The 6,216-nt window shown below is 41.2% G+C and overlaps 1 long non-coding RNA gene across 1 annotated transcript; it reads right to left on the reverse strand.

Annotated features, from left to right (window-relative positions):
* Positions 1–699: 699 nt before the first annotated feature.
* Positions 700–4,568, reverse strand: LOC127524585 (uncharacterized). Its single transcript, XR_007933098.1, has 4 exons — positions 4,373–4,568; positions 3,988–4,277; positions 1,470–1,513; positions 700–1,189 (listed from the first exon to the last, which is right to left on the reverse strand). It is a non-coding gene; the product is annotated as an uncharacterized LOC127524585 (long non-coding RNA).
* Between the last annotated feature and the right edge of the window lie 1,648 nt (positions 4,569–6,216).

The following is a 6,216-nucleotide window of genomic DNA, read 5'->3' on the forward strand; positions in this document are numbered from 1 at the left end:
AGTGTGAATAAAACATATGCATGCGTTCGTCAGGTCTAGTTCAACAATATTTTATGTTAAGTGTATAAACTCCTATTTGAGGTTATGACTTTGAAGGTGCAGAATTCAAAGATTAACCCACACAGTGCAAATAAGAGATAAGGGTTAGTTCACCCAAAAATGAAAATAACATCATTTATTACTCACCCTCATGTCGTTCCACACCCGTAAGACCTTCATTCATCTTCGGAACGCAAATTAAGATATTTTTGTTGAAATCCGATGGCTCAGTGAGGCCTGCATTGACAGCAATGACATTTCCTCTCTCAAGATCCATTAATGTACTAAAAACATATTTAAATCAGTTCATGTGAGTACAGTGGTTCAATACTAATATTATAAAGTGACGAGAATATTTTTGGTGCGCCAAAAAAACAAAAATAACGACTTACATAGTGATGGCCGATTTCAAAACGCAGCTTCAGGAAGCTTCGGAGCGTTATGAATCAGCGTGTCGAATTATATTTTATATCATTATATATATTATTTTAGTACATTACTGGATCTTGAGAGAGGAAATGTCATTGCTGTCAATGTAGGCCTCACTGAGCCATCGAATTTCAACAAAAATATCTTAATTTGTGTTCCGAAGATGAATGAAGGTCTTACTGGTATGGAACGGCATGAGCGTGAGTAATAAATGACATTATTTTTATTTTTGGGTGAACTAACCCTTTAATGATGATATTTTCTGTCATTTCGCTAGTCGCTTCAGAATATTTTTTGAAGGTGCATGCATTACATACAGTCATTCATAATGTACAGTTCTTATTGCCAATCATCACAGATCATCTTACACAATAGATAATCTTAAGTGTAATTTTAAGCTGTATATTGCCACTTTATATTTTATTTATTTCTTAAATGCATATTTTTTTTATTGAATGGGTGAAATAAAGATATAACTTTTGAATCTTCAGTCTTTTTGCTTTCCAGATCGTTGTCATCTCTTCTCTGAAGGGTTGGAAAGGTCTGACCGCATGCCACTGTTATATTCATTAACTATGGATGTCTGGGAATGTTCTGGATATTTCAGATTGTCCTAGGTGTGGTTGAGTTAAGGTCGGCGACTTCTCTTCTAGCCAAGTCTCTTCCCAGCCGCTCTCTTCACATCTGAGGTCCTGCCAGTCTAACCTCTTCACAGCAAGGACTATAAAACACATAATGCATAATTGCGATATCAAATTTCACTGTATAAAACGTTGTAGAAAAGAAAAAAGTAGGCTACACCTTAAACCGAGCACCTTGAGTTCAGTGTTTGACAGTTAAAATCACAGACACACAAGGGAGAATACAAGGATTTCAAAATGTGACATTTTAAATACCTGCTTTTAAACATTTACGCCACAGACTACAAAATTTATTAGCAGGAAGCACAAAGTCTGGCAGGTTTACACTGAGAGGATCTTAAACACGTCTCCTGTCCTTACCTCATCTCTCTGTTCCTCCCTCTGAACAGCGGGCGGCGCCTTGCCTATAGGAGTCAATAAAAGTTTTATGTAACATCCCACAATGCATCACGACTGTTATCGCTGTGCGTTTTTTGGACACAAATGTATTTCCTGCTTGCGGTCTAGGCAAGTTGAAGTCTGTCATTTAAGAATGGAAAAGAAATAGAAAGAGGAAGTAAACAAACCCTGTAAACTGAGGCTCCTGGCATTGGTATTTTTTGCACTGAGCTTCATTCCTTTTCACAAAGAATTTTTTTTTCCTGTCCCTCATGGTTCAGCAAATGTGATTCTGGACTATATTTTTATTTAATGCACCAAAAACCTGACAAAAAACAGCAAATATTCTGTTTTGGATGCTAGCATGGAATGCTAATGTGATGAGGTCTTAACCGGCTTCACCAGAATGACAATCCAAGCTAAAAAAAAATATGTTTTGCTAATGTTCCCATTAAGTGATAAAAACTTTATTTTTGAATGCTATCTGAAGGTTAAACATCCAGTTGTTTAAATGCTTTACAACTTTTTTTCTTGGTTATGTGAACATTAAGGGAACATTCCATTTATCATTTTGCAAACTTTATGAGAATGTTTATAGAACATTCAAAAGTAACAAGTATAACACTCAAAAAAGTATTAGATGAATGTCCAACTAAAACGTTTCAGGAAAAAAAAAAAAAACATTGCATGAATAATGTATAAATTATATTTTTGTGCTAATGTTTTCAGAACGTTATTAAATACCAGATAACTTTGAAAGAACTTCCTGTTAACATTACTGGCAGAATGTTTGTTCATAACTTTGAGAGAACCTTGTTCAGGACATTATCCAAAGTTCTGAGAACATTCCCTGTTAGCTTGGATACTGGTTGACCAGTTTCACCTGTTAACTTTTTTTTCTAGAAAAGGATACAGCTGTGCTGGTCTACCGGTCAAGATCAGCGCCAAACCAGCATCAACTTTTAGGCTAGTCTTAAGGCCCGTTCACACATGGGGCCATATTTACTAACAGCTTGCTCAAAATTAGCGCTGAAAAGGCGTGGACTGAGTTGTTTTTGCGGATTACCTTACTGCATATGCATTTGTTGGAGTTTCCCTTTCAGATGCAAAATTTATGGGAGGAGAGTATTTAAATGAATCACGCAACACGATTTACTAATGTTTGCATTAATGAATTAATGAATTGCGCTCTCGCGCTAATTTTCCCCGTTTAGTAAATCTGGCCCCAAGAGTGATAACTATAAAAATAATGATATTAGCGTAAACACCAAAGCACAATATTGTTCTGTTTATTCTAAGCACATGCTGCAGTTTTGTCATCTGCCACTTTAAATGCTCGATGGACTCTGATTGGCTGTCAATGTTTTTATCGTTCATCGACTGGAAAAAATACTGTAGTTCTAAAAGTGATTCCAATGATATGGTTCCTCTGTGCCGTTACGTTATCATTATAGTTGTGGTGTGAACTCTGCTATTCTTTAATATTTAGGACAATTTTTAGAACTATATCTTGATCATTATCACTATAGTTATCATCCTTGGTATGAACAGGCCTTTAGGCTAGCAGGAAATATCAACAATCTTTCTTGTGACTCTCAGCTTGTCAACATCAATCAGACTTAGTGTTTGGAATCGGCATCATTTTTCGAAACACAGCGCTGATATTTTTAGGGTCTAAACTGACCAGAAAGGCCTGTAAACATACTTCAGTGGCAGATTTAAGTAATTATGCCTGTCCTTCTGGAGTATTGTACTGTTGGTTTTATGAGGGCTGCATTTGGTAACATCAAGTCATGTGGCTGTTCTCTGTGGCTTCCCTGATGGCTTGCATGAAATGACAAGACATTTAGAACTCTTGTTACCAAAATCGATGGATCAGCGCAGAACATAAAAGCCGCATGCAGCTTCTAGCATCAAATGAAAAATAGCTTAATCTTTCCTATGAACTTTGAAAAGCGACCCTCCCTCAGGCTTTTGTGTAGGGTCATTAAGTGCTGTATTTTTTCAGCTGGCTTCACTCCATATATAAGATGTGTGTTGGTCTCATCTGGTATTGTGACATGCAGCAAAGAGAAGTCAAGTGTGTCTTCAAACACAACACGGTTGTAATTAGTAAAAATACTGGTGGGATAGTACTGAGATGTCATACTACTGCCAAACACACACTGGTTTTAACTGCTCTAGTATCTTTCATGTGGCCTTTCCAATCTCTGCTGAATGGCAACCGCTAGAGAGTATTTAGAAGCTTCAGTTATATTCTCTATTCATAGGGTTGGTCTCAACATGTGCTGCTCAAATTGGCTGTTTCAAAAAACTTGTGAACTGCATCGCTGATGTCACACTTCACAACATGATGTTTTATTAAAAAAGTTTGGGAGGAGCACTTTCAAATGATCCACCCAATCATCACATCATTCCAACCAGCAGTCAGCAATGAGTAATCAAAATGTCTGCCCAGTCAGCATCAGTGGAGGACATCATAAATACGCAATAGACTCACCTATGTTCCTCAACAGTTTTTCAGCATTTGGTCCCACCCATCTGTTACTATGTCCGAGATTGATCTTTATCCATCTGACGACGATTCCCTCGTTGCCCAGGATCCCGAGGTTAGCAGCACCTGTGCTCAACAGGACACCACATCCGAACCTCCAGCAAGACCGTGCGGCCATCAGCCCAGCCGCACCGCTTCCCGTTCCCCAAGACGCCGAGGCTTGCCTTCGCATCCACCATCAAGACATCCACCACCATCTCCAGCTTTCTCTTACAACTCAGCACAATCCACAATTCCTGCAATAGAAAAATGGACAGTGTTGGGGTTAAGACAAGCACTAATCAGCGCTAATCATTTTTCTAGGAGGATGAAGAAAGCACAAATCTACAACCAGTATGCTTCACTCCAAGCAGCATTCCCATCTCCAAAATCCACTCCTCCTTCCAATCCGCAAAAAAGGACAGTAATCACAAGGCCCCGAACTCACGCTCCCAGAAAACACAGCCTCCCTCCCTCTCAAGACCTGTTCTTCTGCAAGCAGCAGGCCGCAGCAGCAGGCCTCCAGCTAGTCTGGGCCCCGCCCCAGATTCCGCAACCGACAGGCCCCACTCTTCTCTCTGCTCTGCCGAGTTACAGACCGCAGCTTTCTCCAGCGCTGCACCTCATGTCACAATGCCAGCTTCCATCGACACAGGCCTCCCTGTTATTGTGAGTATGCCTCCGCCAGCGGAGGACAGCCTTTCCCTGTCAGTTTCTCCAACCCTTTCCCCTGTCCATGGCCTGCAGCCCCACCATCAGACTCTAGCGTGAGGCTGCCTCCGCTAGCGGCGCAGGCCCAGACGCCCTATTTTCCTCCACTGCTCCCCTCTTTTCCCATTTTCCCCGTTCCTCCACAGGCTTCAGAGGCCGACCCAAGCGTGAGGTTGCCTCCGCAAGTGACCTCTGCCCAGCCTTTCTTCCCCTAACCTTTTTCCCCCAAACTCGTTCTCCTTTCACCCTGTTTTCCGCAACGCCGATGCCCATCCCGCCGAACGCTACAGCCAGCAACATCAGAGCACAGATCCTCTCAGGTGCAGACATCGACTTATCTTCCCTTCTTTCTTTACTCCCTCCTTCCGTCTCAAATCACCAAATCGACTGAGCCGATTTTGCAGTTACCCTCAAAAATCCAGCTCATTATTCATCCCGCATTCTTTCCTTTTCAGAATTTGCTATTGCTTTTAGCCATTACAGCAAAATCATTTGCGCTGCACTTCCCCAAAGGAGACGAGAATTAAATGATTATCTTGCGATAATTGCAGAGCTCACATTATCATACAGAGGAACCAATTTCTACACCTACCATAAGTTGTTCTCAGCTAAATGCATCATCCGCGTAGCACAGTGGAACCAGTTCCCTTACTGGGGTGCTTTAGACATAATTACATAACAGGGTGTTCCTAGGCTACTGTAACATCCCCTGCGTGGTCTGTAGATCTGTTTCTCATTCCACCACAGTGTGTCCTTTGATTAACCCTCCAAATTCTCTTGCCCAGATTCAGCCATAGATTCCAAAGGAAAAACCACCTTCTCATCCAACAGTCAAGTTTGCAAAAACTTTAACTCAGGACAATGCTCACGGCAGCACTGCTGTTACCTACACATTTGCAGCTATTGTGGCGACGCTCATGCCTGCACAATATGCCCCGTTAAAAAATTCAAAAACTTACCTGTCGACTCCTGTGAATATTTCTCGTTTGTCTACTGAATTGTCTCACTACCCTGACACTAACTTTACTGACTATTTAATTTCTGGTCTCGAGCAGTTTCAAACCCGGTGTTGAAAGTCTCCCCACTTAAAGTATCATATGTGACAATCTCCGGTCCGCCCTCACCGAACCCGACACAGTTGACACACTAAGTAAAAAAGAAATCGAGTCAGGATTTATGATCGGTCTTTTTAACATCCCCCCTTTCGAGTGTTTCTGCATCAGCGCCATTGGAGTGGCTACCAGGAAATTTTCAGGCAAAAAATGCTTAATAATCGATCTCTCAGCCCCGCACAACTCCCCGTTTCCAAGCATAAACAGCCAAAGAATTTTCTCTTCATTACCACAACACTGACCAAGCTATAACTTTGATAAAAGATGCAGGTCACGGTGCTTGGCTTGCCAAAGTTGACATCACATTTGCATTTAAAGGGATGCCCATCCACCCAGATTCATGTCATTTTTTCAGGGTACACTGGCACAGAAA

This window comes from Ctenopharyngodon idella, chromosome 13 (assembly GCF_019924925.1).
Source record: "Ctenopharyngodon idella isolate HZGC_01 chromosome 13, HZGC01, whole genome shotgun sequence".
Lineage (NCBI taxonomy): Eukaryota > Metazoa > Chordata > Actinopteri > Cypriniformes > Xenocyprididae > Ctenopharyngodon > Ctenopharyngodon idella.